Raw genomic sequence first — 20747 nt, forward strand, 5'->3', positions numbered from 1 at the left:
ACGAGCGTTTTGCAGATATCTCTGAAAAGAACTTTTGATATGCCATGTTATGGTAAATTGTTTTTATTTTTATTTTCGACCGATTGCTAATATTTCTCTAACTCCACTGTAGGGACAGCATCAACAGTGCTTCACGAGTTAAATGTCGAGGTAGTGTCCCTGAGTGAGTGCAATGAAGCATACTTCGGCGACGCCCAGACAAATCTATTTTTCCAAGCAGATTACCCTGAGGGCATAACGAACAGGTTGCTGTGTGCCGGGAAAATCAACGATGTGTGCAGAGTGAGTGTATTATGGTTTTTTTTTGTTTTTTTTTTACATGTGCCCAGTGAGAGATTTCCATTTCCGCTCATTTTATTTTTATTCATTTTTCTATCTCCTTTCAAGGGTGATTCTGGTGGTCCACTGGTGCTGAACGAAGGCGGAATTATGCAAGAGGTAGGCGTGGTTAGTACAGGGTATGGGTGTGGGGAAGCTAGATTTCCTAGCATCTATACCCGCGTGGACCAGTATACCCAGTGGATTGCAAATGAACTCTTTAGCGGGTGTACGTAACAACAGCGTGAGCACATACACATAGATATGCGCGCGCGCGCGCGCGTGTGCGTGATGCGCTAGTATTGCCATCACTTACTAATTTATTTTAGTTGGAGTTATATCTTGTCTATTACTGTAGTTTTATGATTTTTATAGTAATATGATTTCTAGTCTTTTTATCTATATTTTGTGTTATTAAATATAAACCTTATATTCCCAGATTCAGTTTTATGTAAAGCGTAATATAGGATTTAAAAAATACAGATTCATTGATTTTGCAAAGTTTATTGAACTCTGACCATCCGCTACTTTCCAATAAAATATAGTTTAAACAAGTGTGTCTTTTTGTTCATTATATCTACCTGAACTCTGCCTTGGGGACTGAAATGAAGTGCGTTCGCCCAAGGGGGCTTTTTGGGCCAAAATTTATGAATTCTGACATTCTTATTTTTATGCCCTTTTGAAATCTGTACCATGGCTGTCTAGCCCCCCCCCCCCCCCCCCAAAAAAAAAAAAGCTAATATGGGTACCAGGCCAGTCTGGTATTCATGCAATGAACAGACTGACAAATTATCCGAGTCAACTGGCGATCTGGACACTAACATAGTTCGTACAGATCTCAAGTGTTTTGTGTCTCTTATAAAAGCAAAAATACATCTGTGGCAAAGAGAGTGGACCAACCTACAAATAGACAAAATAAAGCCAACAATTGAACTTTGGGACCATCCCATAGGAAAATCAGAAAGAAGGAAGTGGTGTTGGCCCGTTTCAGGGTCAATGCCACCAGAATTGCCCACCTCGCTCCTTATATAGAAAATACCTTTCCTTCACGATGCCCTTAATGTACCACCATCCTCACAATAAACCACATACTATCAATATGCCCAAGATACACCAACAATAAACAACCAATCAAAAATGATCTAAGAATTAAAAATGAAGATTTTAAAACATCAAATCTTTTATCAAATGATGAAAAAAAATAAATAAATAAAGTAATCACTTTTCTAAGGGAGATAAAACTGTATGACCTTATATAGATTGATAGAATAAATAGGATCCATTGGGTTAATAACCTTGGCCACATGCCGCTGGTTGCTAGCCAAGAAATCCAACAAAGAAAGATACTGTTATTATTGTTATTTATGTTATGATTATTAAATTGTCATTAGAATATTTTAGACAATGAAATGATACAAAAGACTAAAGTGAAGGAAAAGTGTAAACAGGTGAGATAGGTAGTTTTGATAACTGCTTATTTGTAGAGCCATCTATGTATAAATACAATAAATAAATGTGTATTACAGTGGGCATGGCATGTATTCTTGCCACATGGGGCGAATGGTTTAAGCTAAACAAAGACCTAACTGTTTTTTTTAGAAAATAATAAACTTCCGATTAAGGCGGTATCTCGACGACCATGACCTACTTTCTTCCAAACAAGTCGGCTTCCGCTCTCACTACTCGACAAATGACGCACTGAACATACTGACCAACTACTGTCTTAACAACAAAGACAGAAAACTAAAGACGGGTTTCGTAACCAAGGACGTGGAGCGTGGCTTCGACACGGTCTGGCATGCTAGGTTGAAGTACAAACTGCACCAAATTATTTTTTTCTTCGTGGACCAAGAAGCTGTTGGTGCATGAGGGAAAATTGGATGACCATACATTAAAACTTAAATTCAGAGGTAAGATTCAGATACCATTCATATGCATGTAGGTGTACCTCAAGGCAGCATAATCAGTACAACATTATACATATTATACACAAATGACCTCCCCGACCTCACATTTCCCGATACATTGACGCTTCTTTACGCCGAACGACTGCACTCACTTAGCTAGACATGATTCGCTCACTGGTGTTGACCGACGAATCAACGACGAGCTTGACACCGCCTCGAGGTGGGAGCACAAATGGCTTATCAAAACTAATGCGACAAAAACAAAAGTTCTATTTAAAACCCAAAACACAATCCTTCTTATGATCCAATACATCTAAACTTTTACGACGGACTACAAGCACCTCTTCAAATAACACGCTCTTATACCGTGCTCGGTTTAACCATTGATTTTATGTAACGTTTTCATTATCATTTCTCAAAAAACACATTGGCTAACAAGAGCTTACAATCGCTTTATCGATTCATTTGTGCGGCCCCGCGCACGAAACTGCACCTGTTCAAAACCATCATACACCCACTCCTCACATACTCCCCACTTACACTCACACTCGCATACAAACAGACGCAAAATGCAGGTCATCCAGAATAAAGCACTCAGATGGGTCTACACTGTAGGCTGGGACGAGTTTGTGTCGTCAGTCCTGTCACAGGAACCGCCTTCAAAGGTAGTTCCTCTTCTCCCTCACTGTGGGAATCAGCCTTTGGATTAAGGAACCGCCTTGCAAAGGTGCAGGACCTCTCTTCCCTCACTGAGGTGAAACAGCCTTTGGGTGGCTGTTTCAGAGGGAAGAAGGAATCGCCTTGAAAAGGTACAGGACCTCTCTTCCCTCACTGAGGTAAAACAACCTTTGGGTAGTTGTTTCAGAGGGATGAGCAAAGGCTTCCAAACAATGATGTTTTGTAGGTGGAAGGGCATCCCCTCTGGTCTATCCCCAAACGAGGTTCCATTGGCTTTCTTTACGCGCGGGCCCCGACCTATCTCCGTCCGCCCTGCCAGACGTAGTGTTTCAACTGCGGAAACAACCTCCGTGCCAGTCTAAACATACCCAAAGATAGTTTCTTTTATTTCGCCGTAGTTTTGTGTATGGTGGCTTTTAACTTTGTGAAGAATGAGGAAAGAATACCGAAGTGATCGTGGGTTTAAGACATGGAAAAAAAAGACCTGAGTGCTATATCTATGCTAGTGAAGGAGCAGCCACCGGAGGAAGGTCGCGGGTATTACAAATTTAAAAAAGGAGGTGTTTTTTTAATAGTGACTAGTTGCATCTTATGAAACCTCACAGAAGAAGGATATTCAGCTGAGAAAGGCAATTCCTGCAGACCATCGAATGGCAGTAACACTTCGATATCTAACAAGAGGTTAGTATTAAATAACATATTAGTTTTCATCTTTTGTACATGATTTTGCTGGTGTCCTTTTGTTGTTTATGTGATGTATAATAACTCAACAGCAACTAGTACAATGTGCAGTGAAACAAGTTTCAGAAATGCTAAATTTGCTTGTTCTTGTGATTAAAATAAGTTTCTTAATTGATTATTTTCCTGTGTGTAAAAGTTCTTTTTCTGTTCCAGACACTGCAACAGGAGAATGGCTCTGGATCATTAAAAAAAAAAATGTAGGCAGAGAGCTACATTTATTTTATTTATTTGTTGTAGTTATGTTATGGAAATTTTGTCATTTTTGGTCATTGGTATTATAAAGTTATTGCTGAATTTATAATTTAATGTTTATTGTAGGTATTGTAGTGTATTGTTTATTGTCAAGTTTCTAATATTTTTTTATTATAGTTCTAAGGTTGCCACTAATTTTATCATTTCTAAAATTTTGTAGTTTGTATTTTTAGTTATTGGTAGTAATTTATTTTTTCTTCTTAAATTCGCACATTTTTGTTTTAGTTGTAAGTTTGATCATCAATAAAAAAATGAAGAGGAAAATAGTTTTCCTGAACTACATACTCCTTTAACATGCATTAACTTGAATAAAAAATAAGTGCAAATGTTGTTGCCCAAGTATATCTCATACTTTTATACATAAATGACCACCATAAATGCACCATATAGCACTGTAACTATTAACACACGCACATGTATATTCATATGAGTGTATATGAAATACGTATGTATGTAGGTATGAGTATACATTTATATATTTATATAAATATATATACATATGTATGTATGTATATGTATTTATACATATGCACGGATAAACATATATATATATATATATATATATATAATATGCTATATATAATATATATTTATATATATACATACTTATATATACATACATACGTATACATACATACATATATACGTATATATACAAACATACATACATATATATCTATATACATACATATATGTATATGTATATATATGTATGTGTGTGTATGTATATGCATGTATATACATATATATACACGTACATATATTCATACTTATAAATAAAGAAATATATATATATATTTATGTATTTATTTATTGATGTGTGTATATACAGACATACATATATTTATACTTATAAATGAATAAATAAATACATTTATATATATATATTTATTTATATGTATGTATATATATCTATACGTGCATGTTTATACATATACACTTATATGAATATATATATATATATATATATATATATATATATTGTGTATAAATATATACATACATATTTACCTATTTATTTGTATATGTATATATCATATATATATATATATATATATATATATATCATCCGTTAGCTTTATAAATGTATAGAGATGTTTACAATTATTCTAAAGAATTACAGCCATTAGTTTTTATTTGCACCCTGGAGTGGCCCATGAATTCGTTTGGGAAAGAACGCTATAGATGTGATTATCCCCCTTTCGCGCCAAAGTGCTACGATTCTGCCCAGATAACCAAGCGTACGGCACAGACTTAGATGGGAGCACAAGCTGAACCAGCCGAAACAGCTGCTACTCCCATAACCAAAGCCCAAAGCCGAAAGACAGACTGTTAGCTTATACGGAACTGAGATCAGCATTCCACGATCCTCCAGCCGTATCACAGCAAGCTGCAGCAACACGGCCTACCCAGTCCTTTACCGACTGGGAAGCTTACCAGCAAGCCATAACCTCCAAGGTCACGGGCCCCCTCCACCCAGGATTTTCTCGCAAAGAGGCAATCTGAAGGGAAGGGTCATCCACAAGGAAACGAGCTAGGTGCCCGTATAGCCTGAATTGGTGATCCTGGATTATGTAAGTAACAGGTACCATGCCGGTCTCACAGTGTAGCCGTCGGTTAGACACATGGTCTTGCCAAATGTAGCACATGGCCTAGCGTAGGGACTTGTTACAAAAGGCATTATGACGAGACTCCAAGGCACTGGGTAGCGTCCAGGTTTTGCTTCCATAAAGCAAAACTGGTGTGAGCTTTTCAACCTCTCGCCAACTATCCTATCCACCTTCCTTGCCCCGATCCGTCTATCGCTCTCGTACCTTTATTAGTACCCTCTTCCTGTCCCCTCGGTATTCCCTTCTCTCTACTTCCACGGTAGTTTATCCCTCTTCTACTCGTTTTCCTTGCTTGTTCTACCTTTTATCTCTACCCCTATACTATCCTGCCGCATTTCCCCTCTTACCCCTCTTATTCGCACCCTTCTCTTGTTCCTTCGCCTCTTCTCTTCCCTCTACTTTTACGCTAATTTTCCCCTTTTCCATTCCATTTCCCCGTTTGTTCTACCTTCTAACTTTAACCTTATCCTCTCTTGCTCCCATCCTATCCCTATCCTAACAAGCATCCTGCCGTAATCCACGGGGTGAATCGATTACAGCCGGGCCACTTCACTCTGGCAGCCTCATTTTTACGCTTCTTTTTATTCCTGTATTACACTGGCTCTTTTTACATGTATTTTACGTTCATTTACATCTTATGTATACATTATAAATAAAACTTCCATTGAAATCTTTCGTTATCCACGCATAGTTTAAAAAGATTCTCATGATGTGCAGATAACAGACATCCATATCTGCTGCGAGAGCATCTCTTTATTTTGAACTTTTTTGTATCTCTTGTATTTTAAGTTCATTTCTATTTTTTGTGGTTTCTTTCTACTTATTCGTCCTTTTAATCTCTCTGTACTATTTTTATTAAGAAATCACAGCAGATTGTTTAAAGTATTTTTATAATAATCTTTAAAAAAAAAAAAAAATAAATAACATTATATTGCTTTTGATATTGGTTTTATCTTTTGTATATTTTCTTTTATTATAACATTTCCCATTTATTGTTTATCTCTATTTAAGTGCTAAGCTTTCGTCTGCGTGAGTCAGTGTCACCCCCATGTTTTACCAAGTAAACTAAGTTTTTGTGTGGGTCTTCGTAAATGAGACCGATTTGACACCCCACGCAAAGCACGGCCTTGGCCTTGTGTGCATAACTTAGGGTGTTATCACATTTACCTTACTTTGAGGCTAGTGTTTTAATTGTAGGCCGGAGTGTTTACAATTAAAACACGAAGCACTGTGGCAATTGTCAGTATTACTGCGAGGTGCCGGCCGAACATATAAGGGTTGGCTCCCGCTCGGCAGGGTTCCAACCCCGACCGGCCCTAACACACAAAGACTGTCAATTGCTCAGTGTCTCCTTTTTTGAGACTACTTTCCACCATTTCACGATCTTGTCCATTAGCAGCTGCTAGACTTCTCCCATTACCCATCACAATCATCCTTACGCTATGCTATCATGGGTCACATGATCAAATTAACATATTCTGGGGAGCCCATCTCCTGTGAGGTGGCTCTCCAGAAAATCTTCGAAATCACAGAGGTTGCAGTCACGCACTGCTTCAAAGTACACAATGGATATAAAGTTGTTGTAGCCAAGCCTGAACAACTGACCCCTTTCCTCTCCACATCTGGCCAGAAAAAGCTCGCTGCTCTGAGCTTTAAACCCCTTCCATCCCCTGAAACAAAAGCAATATGCACGGTCGTGGCAAAAAAGATCGACATGACAATCCCGTCTATTCAGGCGGAAATCTCGCCCAAAAAACGACGTCAGTATCGACAACATTTACAAACCTACCGAATCTCGGATCGTCAAGATCCGATGTTCTTCGCCTGAAGAGGCACAGAAACTCATATCCCGTGGGATCGTGATGTTAAACACAGCCGTCCCCACCTATAATATAGAGCCTGCGTGCTATATCCATGTGCTACAGGTACAACCATAAGAAACAAACACGAAAAAAGGTGCAGTCACCTGCAACAAGCCCATCAAGTGTTGCAATTGCGAGAGGCAGCACATCGCCGTCAGCGGGTCTTGCCGTACACGCAAAGAAATACTGAAGACTAAAAGACAAGCACAAAAACAAAACACCAACCCAACATACGCCACAACAGTTAAACCCCTACAAACATCCACACCCATCACTACAAAACTCCCCAACACGATTCCCTCAGGAAACACAATGCCTCTCCCATCTCAGTTCCCCCTCACACCAAATAATAACCCAAAAATACAAACATTACTACACGTAGCTTTAATAGCTGCTAAATACAATGCCAAAAGATTGGCAAACATCGCCCCTGTGCTCCTACAAAGGAACGGTCTCCCCAACATTGTGATTCCTGGGGAAATCTTTGAAGACGAAAACCTTTACATACCAGAAAATCACTCAGAAACAATCACAAACAACGAGGCTAGAGCGGCGACCACCACACCACCACAGCCCTCTACCTCTCACACGCACGTACTCCCACAACCACAACCACAACGCAAACCAAGACAAAGCTTACAAGAAAATACTACAAAGAACACAAACGCAAACTGCCACACCATTAAACACGCACCAAACACAAATATGACCCACTGCCCACCACACCCCCTCGTCGTTTCCATGACGACACCATTCTCGGGGACTCCGGCAGCGGGAATAGCCTTCAAAATGACCTCCCTAAGATAGAAGAGAGGACTACTTCGCTACCTGCTCCACCTGGGGACGTAGCCCCCGTTCTCCCCGTCAGGGGGAACCTCGGGAGACAGGGAAGCATCGGAAATTGGTCCGCCGATTCCCGAGAATTCCACGGCTCCCTCTAACAGGAGTCCTTCCTGGATCTAGATGAGGCCGCGACTCGGACTTGTCCGCGACCACGGTTCCGGGAGCAGCAAATGCCACGAAAAGGTCAGGTCAACCAAAATAAAGCACCCAGATGGGTCTGAACTTTGGGCAGAACCATAGAGTTGTGTCGTCCTCACAATCACACAGGAAAGCTTTTGTGCCTCTCCTTGGCACTGAGGGTTTGTAAACAACAATTACAAACTTTGTGTTTTGGTTGCCCGTCTGGATAGATTATGTCTTTCTCTGGTGAAGAGGGGCGGCCTTGGCCGCGATGTCTTCTCGCTGGAGTGGGGGTGAAGAACAGGGGCCAGTTTCTTGGGCTTGTCAGCATCATCTTTTCCTTTGTGTATCTCTCACACTTCCTTCATGTCTTTTACCTCTCCTCCTTCCCTTGTTTCGTTCGTTTCTTTTATTTTGAAGCTTTAATACCTTCGGCGCTTTTTACTCGGCACACGCACTCCCATGGCTCGGCCAATGTTGCTGGGTTTCGCGAGCGCGGGTGTCAATCAGCGAAATTTGCTGCCTAACTTTTTCAAGCTTTTACTTTTCTTGTGTTTTTTTTCTGTGACTTTATTACGTTTTTATATTCTTTTAGTTTTATAATTTTATGCTTTTGTTTTCCCTAGTTTTAGTAATGTTTTTATGGTGGTTGTTTTCTTTAAAACAATCTTTTAAACTTCTAAATAAAATAACCTCTGTTAAGAGAGCCCTATTCCGTTTTTAACTCCCTTCCCCTCCCTCTCCCTTCTTCCATGTGCAACCACAACCTTACTTACTTTGAGATTTGCGAAGTTCTAGCTTCGCCCGGGCCTTCCATATAAGGCCCGGCCTGTGTCAGCTTTTTATGGCTGTCTCATTTTATTCTCTGACACTCGGTGCTTACCGTGGTGGCGGGATTGCCAGCAGGCGATCCTGCCGCCATGATGTAAGCATACAGCATAATCTCTTTACCAGCACGGCGGCTGTTGTGGCGTACCAGGGTGGCGTTCGGCTCGCCACAATGCATGCAACACCTCTCTTCACGGTCTATTGTCTATATAATCTGCCATGCTCAGTGGAAACTTAGTCACATTCTGTAAAGAATGACTTCGGTACCTCTGTTGACTACTTCAGAGAGTGCCAGTGGTTCATAGCCTGTGACGTCTGAGTACCATCAGGCCAAGGGGGAGGATATCGTTTCCTCTCTGTGAAGCTGCAGGGGGAAGGTACGAGCGACCGCAGTGCAGTTCTCCTTTAGGATTTTTCGGCTTGGTTGTATGATCATGGGATTTAGGGGCATACTCCTACCAATGTCGGTTAGTCTGTCAGCAAGCTCATTCCCTTTGATGCCAATGTGGCTGGGGACCCGATAATAATTCTTCTACCCTGAGCAAGAAGATGGGAGGTAGATGTTGTTTTTGGGTGAGCTGTGCTGAAGACAGTCAATGGCTGCCCTGGAGTCTGTATGTATGACCACGTATCCTTCCCTCAGGGACACATGAGCTAAGGGTCCCATAATTGCAACTGCCTCTGCCTGTAGCGAGGAGGCATTGTCTGTTACCCTCATGGATTTTGTGGCATCCCTTGCTGCAAAGCCGGCGCCTGCAGTGTGGCTCAAGGGATCGTCTGATCCATCCGTGAAGTATGTTCTACTACTCGGAGGAGTGATGGCTGCAATGACCCTCTCGGCTTCTGCGTCTAGACTAGCCGTGGGTATTGATTCTTTCTCATTGACAGGCTCATAACAGAAAACTCTATCAAGGTTTGTGCCCGCGGCGGGGTTTCGATAAAGTCAGGGTGGGGGAAGTCCATGCCCTTAGCAAGTTGTTCTTTTAGCTGATAGCGTATCAATACCGTGGCTGTGTGAGACAGCTAGAAGTTGTTGCAAAAAGTTTGTTGTCTTGTTCTAGGCGTTTGACTATTTTTTGTCTTAGGCTTGTGTTCCTGGGTGCCTGGATGAACTTTGACAGGAATTGTACTGCCATTAGATCAATTCGTAAGTCCAGGGGGAGAAGGTTTGCCTCCATGAGGAGGTTGAGGATCGTCCACCTTTGGGCACCCAGAATGATCCTGGCAGCTTCATTTTGAACTGTCTCCAGTTAGTCTTTGTATTTTTTCTTTATGACAATCAGAGCAATTGAGGTATAGTCTACAATGGGCTGGACGGCATGTACGTAGAATGATCTTGGTACTTTGTGTCTGGCTCCTATGTGTCTCCCGGTTATTACTCTCATGACAGACAGTCTTGCTTTGGTTCGGTCAACCAGGTGCTGGGCCTTCTGAGAGGTAAGGGTCCAGGCAATCCTTACCCCAAGGTATTGGAAGTCCTGGATCCATTCCAAGTCCATTCCCTGGATTTTCAGACACTCCTCAGACACAAGGTCCAAACAACGCTGGGCTTTATTTAGGCAGTATGGACCAGTGGAGGTGACAGCAAGATCGTCTGCATAGGAGATAATGTTGAGGATGCAGGTTTATGTTGAGGATGCAAGTTCATGTTGAGGATGCAAGTTCATGTTGAGGATGCAGGTTTATGTTGAGGATGCAGGACATTAAAGTGTTAAATAGGGCTGGACTGAGAACCCCACCCTGTGGCGTTCCATTTTCTATGTGCTGTGATAGGTGACCTTGGAATTTGACTCTGGCTGTCCTGTTCCTGAAGTAGTCACCTATCCAAGCCAAGAGCTTTCCTCTGATTCCCTTCTGGATCAGACTCACCTGAATGACAAGTGGATTTGTTAAATCAAGAGCCTTCTCCAGGTGTAGGAATACTACCACAGATGTGCCAGTGCTGATTGTGCTTAAGACCTTGGCTATGCTTTGTGCTGTGCTCATGCCCCTGGTGAATCCATGGAGGTGTTCATGTGAAAGTCCTATTTTTCATTGGAGTCGGTTTAGTACCATCCTCTCGGCCGTATTGGCCAGACAGCTGAGAAGAGAAATGGGGCAGTACTTCTCTGGCTCCTTTGGTTTTGGTTCCCAGGACTTGTTGATGAGTTGCAGGAGTGCAAACTCACCTGCTAGTCCTAGGTGGGAGATGATGGGGTATGAGATCCCATCAGAACTTGTTTTGGAGGCTTTTCTTAGTTCCATCAGAGAAAAGATAACATCTGAGCTATCGGATTCAGCTGCCCTTTTCTGATATGAGTGTGTGTCTGGTTGTAGGCATTCTTGGCTTACCCTCAGTTCGGCTGGCAGACTGTTGCTGTTTGTTCTCGCAGGGAAATCGTGTGCCAGTCTGCTTGCCTCTTAATGAAGGTCATGATGTGTGCACATTAGGGCTGAGCGGATGGTAGCTCGCCTGACCTGTTGCCATAGCTCTGAAAGGGTGGTTTGGTGGTCGAAGGACTCACACCATTCCAGCCAATTTTCCTGCCTGACTCTGATGGCAATATCCTTGGCATCCCTGACAGCCTTCTTTAGGAGGACTAGGTTGTCTGGGGTTCTTTGCCTTCGGAAGTGTTTTCAGCACATGTTTACTCTGTGGTTGACCTCCTTAATCACGTCGTTAAGATACCAGGCATCTTTGTGACTCCTGAACCCAGGCCGAGTTTTAGGTATGGTCAGTGAGGCTGTTTCATTTATGGCATTGATAAGTCTGGCTTCAAGCACTTCCACATTTTCACTTTATGGGGGTTCATTGCATCTTAGACAGTGGGCCAAGGCATTCTGAAATGCCTGTCAGTTGGCCTTGTCTGTTTTCCATCTTTGATTTGGTTGTGGCATTTGGGCTGGGCCAGCATCCATGAGGGCAGTTACAGTGCCATAATGGTCACTTGTGACTGTCACATCAACACACCAGCTAATTCTCTCTACCAGAGTCGCAGTGACCAAGGTCTAGGACCCCTCCTCTGACATGCGTTGGCTCTTGGGCTTTGAGAAGAGCGACCTCAGAGAAGCACGTTGGCTATGTAATGGCCAGCCGCATCCGGTGCCTTACAGGGAGCCAGGATGGGGTGGTGTGCATTGAAATCTCTCCCTATGATCACTCGGTCAAGTGCTGCAGAAGCACAGACCTGATTGATGTCTAAGTTCCTACAGCTTGGCCGGCTGTACACATTGTACAGTTTGAGGGGCCCCACGGCCAGGTGAATCTCAACGGCCACCCTTTCCAGCCTTTTTCTTCCTTTCCGCTTCCCTGTCAGCTATACCCCCAGCTTTTACCTCGCATGTTGGGTTAAGTCCCAACACTTTTCTCTCACTAAATCATCTTTTCGGCCCCACCCCCCTTTATCCTTGCCCTTTCATGCCTTCTCTCCCCCCCCCCCCCCCCCCGTAATAGGTCTTTTTTAACTTTATGTTACGTTAAGTAAACTGGACACTCGTGTATGAAATTTTGATGAGCACACACCTTGTTTATAACACAGCAGCAACAAATACAAAGTTTTGTGCCACAAGAGCTACCCTAGAGCCTGGAGCCTATCGTCTTGCTTGACATTGTTGCTTCTGAGTTTTATAAAGTAAGATCCTTTTGCACTTTCTAGTCCTTTGTTTGCACAATCAGTGTGTTTGTTTTTGCAGGTGACACGAGATTAGAGCAGGCATAGTCATCCCCACCTTAGACCCGCAGCTCTCTACTACACTAGGGTAGCCCTTGTGGGCTTTGACCCCTGGGTAGGGAGGCCCAGTAGTCTGAAGCGGCCTTTGGGTGCACTTTTTCTTTTATTCTGGTGCGGTACCCAGGATGAATGCTACCCCAGCAACCCCTTCTCCTCCGCAAGGAGGAGGGGCGACCCACGACCTCTCTCTGACTAATTTGTCTGTGAACAATGGAACCCCTTCTAATGACAACACTAGAAGACCTCTCTTCAAAATCCCTACCGAGAATGAAAGGTTCGCGAATGTTAAATGCGCGAATGAAAATCGATCGCTTTTGAACGTGAACCCCTTTATCATCAAAAAGGTCTTTGATGGTCAAATGAACGGCAATTTTGATTTTGTCAAAAAATTGTGAGATGGAAGCCTCCTCGTTAAAGTACAATATAGCTACTTAAGCTGACGCAAATTCATGATCTTAGAGTTAATGTAACTACTCCTATTGGCCCAAATACCTGTAAGGGAGTGATCTTTCACAGCGATTTGAGGACGATGGAAGAAAGTGAAATTCTTGAGAGTATGAAGGACCAAGACGGAGTAGACGTTCATTGTATGACCAAGAAGGATGGGAATGTGGGAACGAAAAGTAGACTTTGCTTTGAATAAAATCCCTGAGTATGTCAGTATCGGATATGAACGTGTCCAAGTAAAACCTTACATTCAAAAGGCAATGCATTATAATAGATACCAAAAATTCGGACACACTTCATTAAGATGTACTGATAAAGACTCAAATAAATGTGTTTACCGTAAATGTGCTGAAACCTATGATACCATCACATGTACTAGTCAGATTTCTAAATATGCTAACTGTGGAGGTCCCCATCAGCCATGCTCTGCTGAGTGCAGCATCCTGAAAAAGGAGACTGAGACATTAGCATTTTTGAGAAAACATGAAGTTAGTTATACTGAAGCTAAGAGGAAAGTGGAAAGTTTGACACAAACCCGATACTTCCTATGCTGCATCAGTAACTAACATCACCCCTAGTGCAAGTAATGTCAGTCAACAGCTTGCAGCTAAGGATAAAGAAATTGCTGAACTGAAACAAACTGTTAGAGAATTGAACATTAAAGTATATCAATTGACTAAATTGGTCGATCAAATGGCTGCATCAACCCAGCCTAAACAACATGAGGATGATACCGAATCACAGTCCGGATCGCATCTCCCCATCCAGGTGACTCCCGTGAGGACTTCGCCTGGGTCGCGATCGGTTTCTCGAGAGAGAAGCAGGTCGCAATCTGTCAGTCGTCTCCCTCGCCAGGAGATGCAGGACATGGAGGCTTCTGTCTCCTAACCATCCTGAGGGAGGTCATTTCGCAGAGGAACTACCATTTATGTCGGAGGGACCGTGAGGGTAATGGTGGAGGCGGAGTCGCCATGTACATTCACCAAAGCCTCCCTTTTACTGAAGTGACTATTGATTCTACTTTGGAGTTTGTTGCATGCAAAGTAAAAATTAATGACATGTATCTGACTATATGATCAGTTTATTGTCCACCTGATAATGTGATAATCTATGATGAGGTCTTTGCTCTTCAGGATAGTCTGCCGCAAAATAAAGTAATTTTAGATTATTTTAATGCACATCATACGTTATGGGGTTACCTGCGGGTGGATGGTAGAGGTGAGCAAGTTGATAAATGATTCTGATCTGGTCCTCCTGAATGATGGTAGTTCGACGTGGGTAGACGTTAATACCAGTAATTTGAGCTTTATAGACATATCACTGGTCTCTTCATCAATAGCAGCCAAGTGCCTGTGGCACTTCCTATTTTTAGTGAATATTCATGCGGCACAGTAAGAACGCCTTCAGCACCTAAATTTAACGTAATAAGAGCAGACTGGGTCACCTTCAGTTGCAGAAACTATTGATGATAAAGTAAACAATATTCAGAATTCGATTTTAGAAGCAGCATTGCTATCCATTCCTAAAACTTCGACAGATAGCGTTAAGCATAGAGTTCCCTGGGGGACACCAGATTGCCGCAGGGCACTGTGCCGACGCAATAGGGCCAACAGGCTTTTCAAAATTAACATTAAAAACGAGAACTTTTGCAATTATAAACAAGCAAGAGCTAGGGCTCGTAGAATAATAAGATAAGCAAGAAGAGACTCCTAGCGAAGCTTTGTCTCTACAATAAATAGCAATACAAAAATATCAGAGGTTTGGTCCACTGTCAATAAAATAAATAAGAAAAAAACATCTTTCAAAATTAAAAACATCATTCACGAGGGCACTAATTTCGATTCACCTCGAGACCTGATGAATGAAGGATGAGCTCATCCGAGCCCTAGAAGCCTGTAGAGGAACATCCCCAGGACCTGATGAGATTCAATACGAAATGATAAAGCATCTTTATTATGATGCCATGATTAAGTGCGGCTTCCGAAAGGGACGCCAAACTCTCGATCAACTAGTAAAACTGGACAGGCATATTAAAGAGGCAATTGCTAAAAAAGATTATTTGATTTCAGTATTTTTAGATATTGAAAAAGCCTACGACATGACATGGTGATATGGCCTAATCAGAATGATGATTATGCAGTAATGCAGAGTTCTCGGCAAATCGCATCCAACTGGCACTGGATATGATTCATAACTGGGGCCTCCAGTGGGGTTTTAAGTTGTCAACAAGAAAGGGTAGTGGGGTATTTTTTTCACAAAAGAGGAAGCCAAACATCAGGCCAACTCTAGACAACCACCCAATACCTAAGCAAAATTCTGCTAAATGTCTTGGTCTACTCTTTGATCATAGACTCAATTGGAAAGACCACATTGGTCAGTTAAAGAATAAATGTCAAAAAGCACAAAATTTATTAAAGTGCATTTCTGGTAATAAATGGGTAGCTGATAGAAGTCTTTACTAATGATATCTATGAATATGTCTAAAGTAGATTATGGGTCAATCGTGTATGGCTCGGCATCAAACTCAATTTTGAAAGGTTTGGATGTTATGTAGAATGCTTGTTTGCGGGGAGTCTTGGAGCCCTGAAATGTACTCGGATCGAGCGTCTTCAGGTGGAGTCGGGAGTACCTCCCCTCCGACTCAGACGCGGCCAATTATCATTGACCTATGCCGCAAAGGTAGTTCGAGCCATCCCAATGGCAATGGAGGCATCAGGCCCTTTGCCACGCGACTCCACGACCTCGTCGAGAAAGTCGGTATATCTCTCTAGCATCGATACCCTGATTCATTCAAATGGGAACCCCGAACTTCTTTATCTTGGAAGCCTGGCTTCCATCAGCCATGGCACCGGAGGTGGAGGTACACCAGAGGTTCAGAGAGATCCTTATTAAACATCTCCCTTTTTTCATATGTATGCCGACGGCTCCAAGACAAATAAGGGTGTGAGTACGGGTGCATGGTCGACTGAATATGAATAGTGTAATGAGCACAAGGGATGTGAAGTTAGAATGACCCAAAAATTCGTCTAGAAACCACCCCGTGTATACCTCACTTGGTCTTTATGCATATGTTATCAATTATGTATACCTCACTTTTAGTCTTTAGCTGTGTAAAATAAAAGGACTTAATTATATTTCTAGAAAGATGATACTTTATTTTATTATTTTGGCATAAACTTCTATACATTTTGTAGCGGGGCGTAGACCAAGTAGATTTTTATGTGTCTGGTTGAGTTCGGGCTCGACCGAGAATATGAATAAAATTATTCAGGAAAAGATTCGTCTGCAGTGAACAGATGTAAGGTTCCAGGCCTACGTCACGTTGCCACCACCCGATTAGTAGGTTCGGGAACCGTGTGTGTTGTGTATGGGGGTGTGAATGTTGTATGAGAAGGGGTGGAAGGAAAATACAGAATATGTGTGCTGAATGTTGGATGTGTAAGTGTGTAAATGTAAAAAGCGAGATAGCGTAGGCTGAGCGTCTGCGTGGACGTGTATGGAAGAAAAATGCAAGATCATAGAATTCTTCCTCTTCCCTTCGGGTTGAGCATCCACCTGCTGGCAGTGGGAACCCAGATGTAGCAAAGTTATGATCTATTCTAGGATATCAGCTTAATTAATATACTCTGATTTGTCTAGCTTTTTTACAGCCTTTCAGGGTTGCAAGATAGAGTAACCAGCAATGTGCTGTTTAGGAGACCCAAGCCCAAGACCGATGTCATTTGTTTTCCTGACTGGGACTGAGTGAAAGTTCTGTGACGGTATGATATTTATTGAACAAATTGCTCTCATTAGGGAGGTCTACAAATAATTCAGTCATGAGAAATTTTGATAGTTGCGTACATCACCAATTTAATCACAGCGGGGGTGATGCACTTGGAAATCAACACCAGATGTAAAAAAAAAAAAATAACTCGCTAACATTTACCCCTAAATTGGCGTCCAAACTCCATAAGTATTTTAAAGCAGACTATTAGCACGAAAAGAAATACATGATTAACATAAAAGGAACACTTGAATAAAAACACTTGTGTAACGAAAGAAAATCGTGGTGTAAGAAACAATTTAGCGTCGGAAGCCAAGTAAAAAAATAAAACACCAAAAGGGCATAGATCACGAAGACTGCCTGAACACCCACAAGGTTAGGCAGGAATTGACCAAGGCATAGTAAAATAAAAAACAAACAAACGGCAAAGACAAGCTAAAACGGCCCTAAAAAATACGGGCGAGAATGTGGAAGATCTTTCTCCCAGGAGGTACGGATCCTCAAGCTGGGGGAAAAAAAAAGAAACAAAGCAACAACCAATCATAAAAACAACAACAACAAAAACTAAGTAATAACTCAGCTTAAAATTGGAAATGGCACACTGGAGGTACGGATCCTCAAGCAGTGTCCCTTCTATGTGAGTGGTCCTTTTTATGCTCTGACCCTTTGTGAAATCAAAGTGCTGCTTTGGGTTTTTGTGGAAGAGAGTGCACCCTGCAAATAGTAATGCAGCATGTCACACGCCAAAGTCCAACAGAGACCAGGTGTCTCCTACACACAACCATAAGAATACTTATCTTGCAAACAAAACACGGATTCGTCAATCCTGGCGTGAAGCGAGGTAAATCCAAGACGAAGTAAATCCAAAGCGAATGCAATATCGAGAGCGGAACCACTGTTTACCATAGAAGTCAGCACCGAACTGTCTTCCCCTAAGCATGGCGCGAAAAGAAGAAGATACGCAAAGCTTCGGAAGACCAACCCGATAGTTCGGTAGTCCAAACAACCCAAAGGACCCGAACCACCATGAAAAGAGAGAGGGAGAGAAAAACAAACAGCCAAAATATTCATTACTCGCTTCAGGGTTATATTGACACTTTGGAAGCGTCGCCAAAGAGATAAAATATTTAGAAAATAGAGTAAAGGAAAGGATACCTAGGAAAACTGGTAATGTACAATGTACGTGGAAACCGTGCATGTCGGGCTGTAACTCTCTACGGTATTGGACTTGGAAAATAAATATTTATTTTTTTCTCGGAGACTTCAACGCCATCCAAGTAACGAGACTTGGTATAAAATACGTTCTTTGGTTATTGTTATAACCATGTTCACATTAGTTCTTAACACTGTTTTTTGGCGGCTCGTATGGCTTTGGCCACGGCTTATAAAGTCGCACTAGAGTCACGTGGGCGAGGCGCGAATGGCGGGTGAAGCACCAGCCTCGTGCGGGTGCACAGCGAAAGCGCCCGCATCGATAATGGAAGTGGAGCCCGGGACGTCTCATCCGAATCAAATGGCAGCATCGCAGAGTTCCCCACGTCCTTTGTTACGTGGTAGAGGAGGCAGGTATGTGGCCACAACCACTCGGGGCCCGAGGACGATGACAGTCCAGGCGAGATCGACCTTAGAGTCGCCGAGTGCGCAGCCGTACACTACACATTTCTATATTATTTTTTTTACTAAGATTAGGAAACTGTTAAATATGATAGTTTACCCTACAAAGTTTTTTTGTTTTTTTTTGTTACCCTCACCATACATTTTCTATTTAAAGGGTTCACTGTTATATTTCAATGGTACTGTTTTATTAAGGTTGTATAATTGATAATTTAATAAAGACAACAATATGTATTATTTTTGTTATTGGAAAGATTCATTTAAATTCTGAAATTATGCATGTATAGATTAAGAAGAACTACATATTTGAACTATATGTGGTCTGAGTAGACTTTAGATTTTAAAGTATATACAGTGATAAAACTTGATACTATAGCTATAATCATAGAGAGAGAGAGAGTGATCAGATAGGAGTGCCATACAACACCCTGAAAGTGTATTAAATTCTAAAATTATGCATGTATAGATTAAGAAGAACTATATATTTGAACTATATGTGGTCTGAGTAGACTTTAGATTTTAAAGTATATACAGTGCTAAAACTTGTTACTATAGCTATAATCATAGAGAGAGAGAGAGTGATCAGATAGGAGTGCCATACAACACCCTGAAAGTGTATTAGATTATCGTGAAATATCCGAGGTAAGAAAGAATATTCATCTGTAATTATATAATTAATAAAGTCATGAAATACTATAAATCTGATTTATAGAACAAATGAAAGTAACTATTTGAGATCAAACTATTATTATTAGAGATAAAGAGCATGTCTTCTTCAAAGCGAGTGGCTGGCACGTCGCACTTGAACACCATCCCGATGTGCCTCTCTTATTATTATTCAGAATTTAAAAACCCATTCAAAGAGTAAGTGTTCTTAACATTTATAATGTTATAATATTAAAATGATGTTTAGTCAAAATTACTATTATGTGCATATAACTACTCAAATCGTATATAATGACATAAATATTATACATAATTTGTTTGTAAGAAATAATTTTGTTCTTTCAAAAATTATTTAGTTATATTTGCTAACTTTATATTGTTTTATCATTCCTAAACTAGAATAATTGTTTCTTTTCTTGGATTTGTTTTTGTTTGTTTGTTTTCACGTCCCTGGTGCGGTGAACAAGAATGAAAGAAAATGTCATCTTTGGGAATCCATGGAATTGACGAAGGAAAGAAAAGAAGATATCTTTGGAAAAGAACAAGTGTGAAGAGTGACAGGTTGGATACACGCCCTTGGACATTTTTGAAGATTATTTTTTTATTTTTCTATTTTTGTAGAAGTACAGTGATTTATGGCTCAACATATTAACAAATATTGTAAGCTCATTAAGTGTTTTGATAATACCCTTCTCTCTGTTACCTCTAAGGCTGAAGTTAGTCTTTTATAGTTTGGGTTCTAAAGGTATAACTTAGAAAACTTTTGGAGAAACCAAACATTGGTGATAACAGATAGTGCCCCCTCTGGACAAAGTCTGAGAGGTTCCCAGAGCAAAGGGAAGTAATAAGGTCTTTGCTAAGGAGCAGAAAAGGGGAGGGCGCTATAATTAAAGTTCAGACTGCCGAATCATACATCGATCTTTCTTGCTGAACTTTTTTTCTATTGATAAAGCTATAGATTTTGAACAATCGACGACCCATGATAGAATAGTTGTTTTTTCAGACTCATTAAGTTCACTTAAAGCCAAAAAATCATTGGCAACCACCAAAAATGAATTCCTGGGTAATATCCGTAAGCTACATGGTGCCAACAAATCAATCAAGCTAAGATGAGTACCAGGTCACTCTGGTATCCATGGCAATGAACAGGCTGACAAATTAGCCGGGTCAACTGGCGATCTGGACATTAACATGGTTCGTACAGATCTTTGGTGTTCTGTGTCTCTTATAAAAGCAAAAATACATCTCCTGTGGCAAAATGAGTGAACCAGCCTACAAATAGACAATAAGATTAAAACAACAATAGAATTGTGGGATACATCCCACAGGAAAGTAAGAAGGGAGGAGGTGGTTTTGGTCCGTCTCAGGGTCAATGCCACTAGAAT

The sequence above is a fragment of the Penaeus chinensis genome, chromosome 4, assembly GCF_019202785.1.
Source record: "Penaeus chinensis breed Huanghai No. 1 chromosome 4, ASM1920278v2, whole genome shotgun sequence".
In the NCBI taxonomy this organism is placed as follows: domain Eukaryota; kingdom Metazoa; phylum Arthropoda; class Malacostraca; order Decapoda; family Penaeidae; genus Penaeus; species Penaeus chinensis.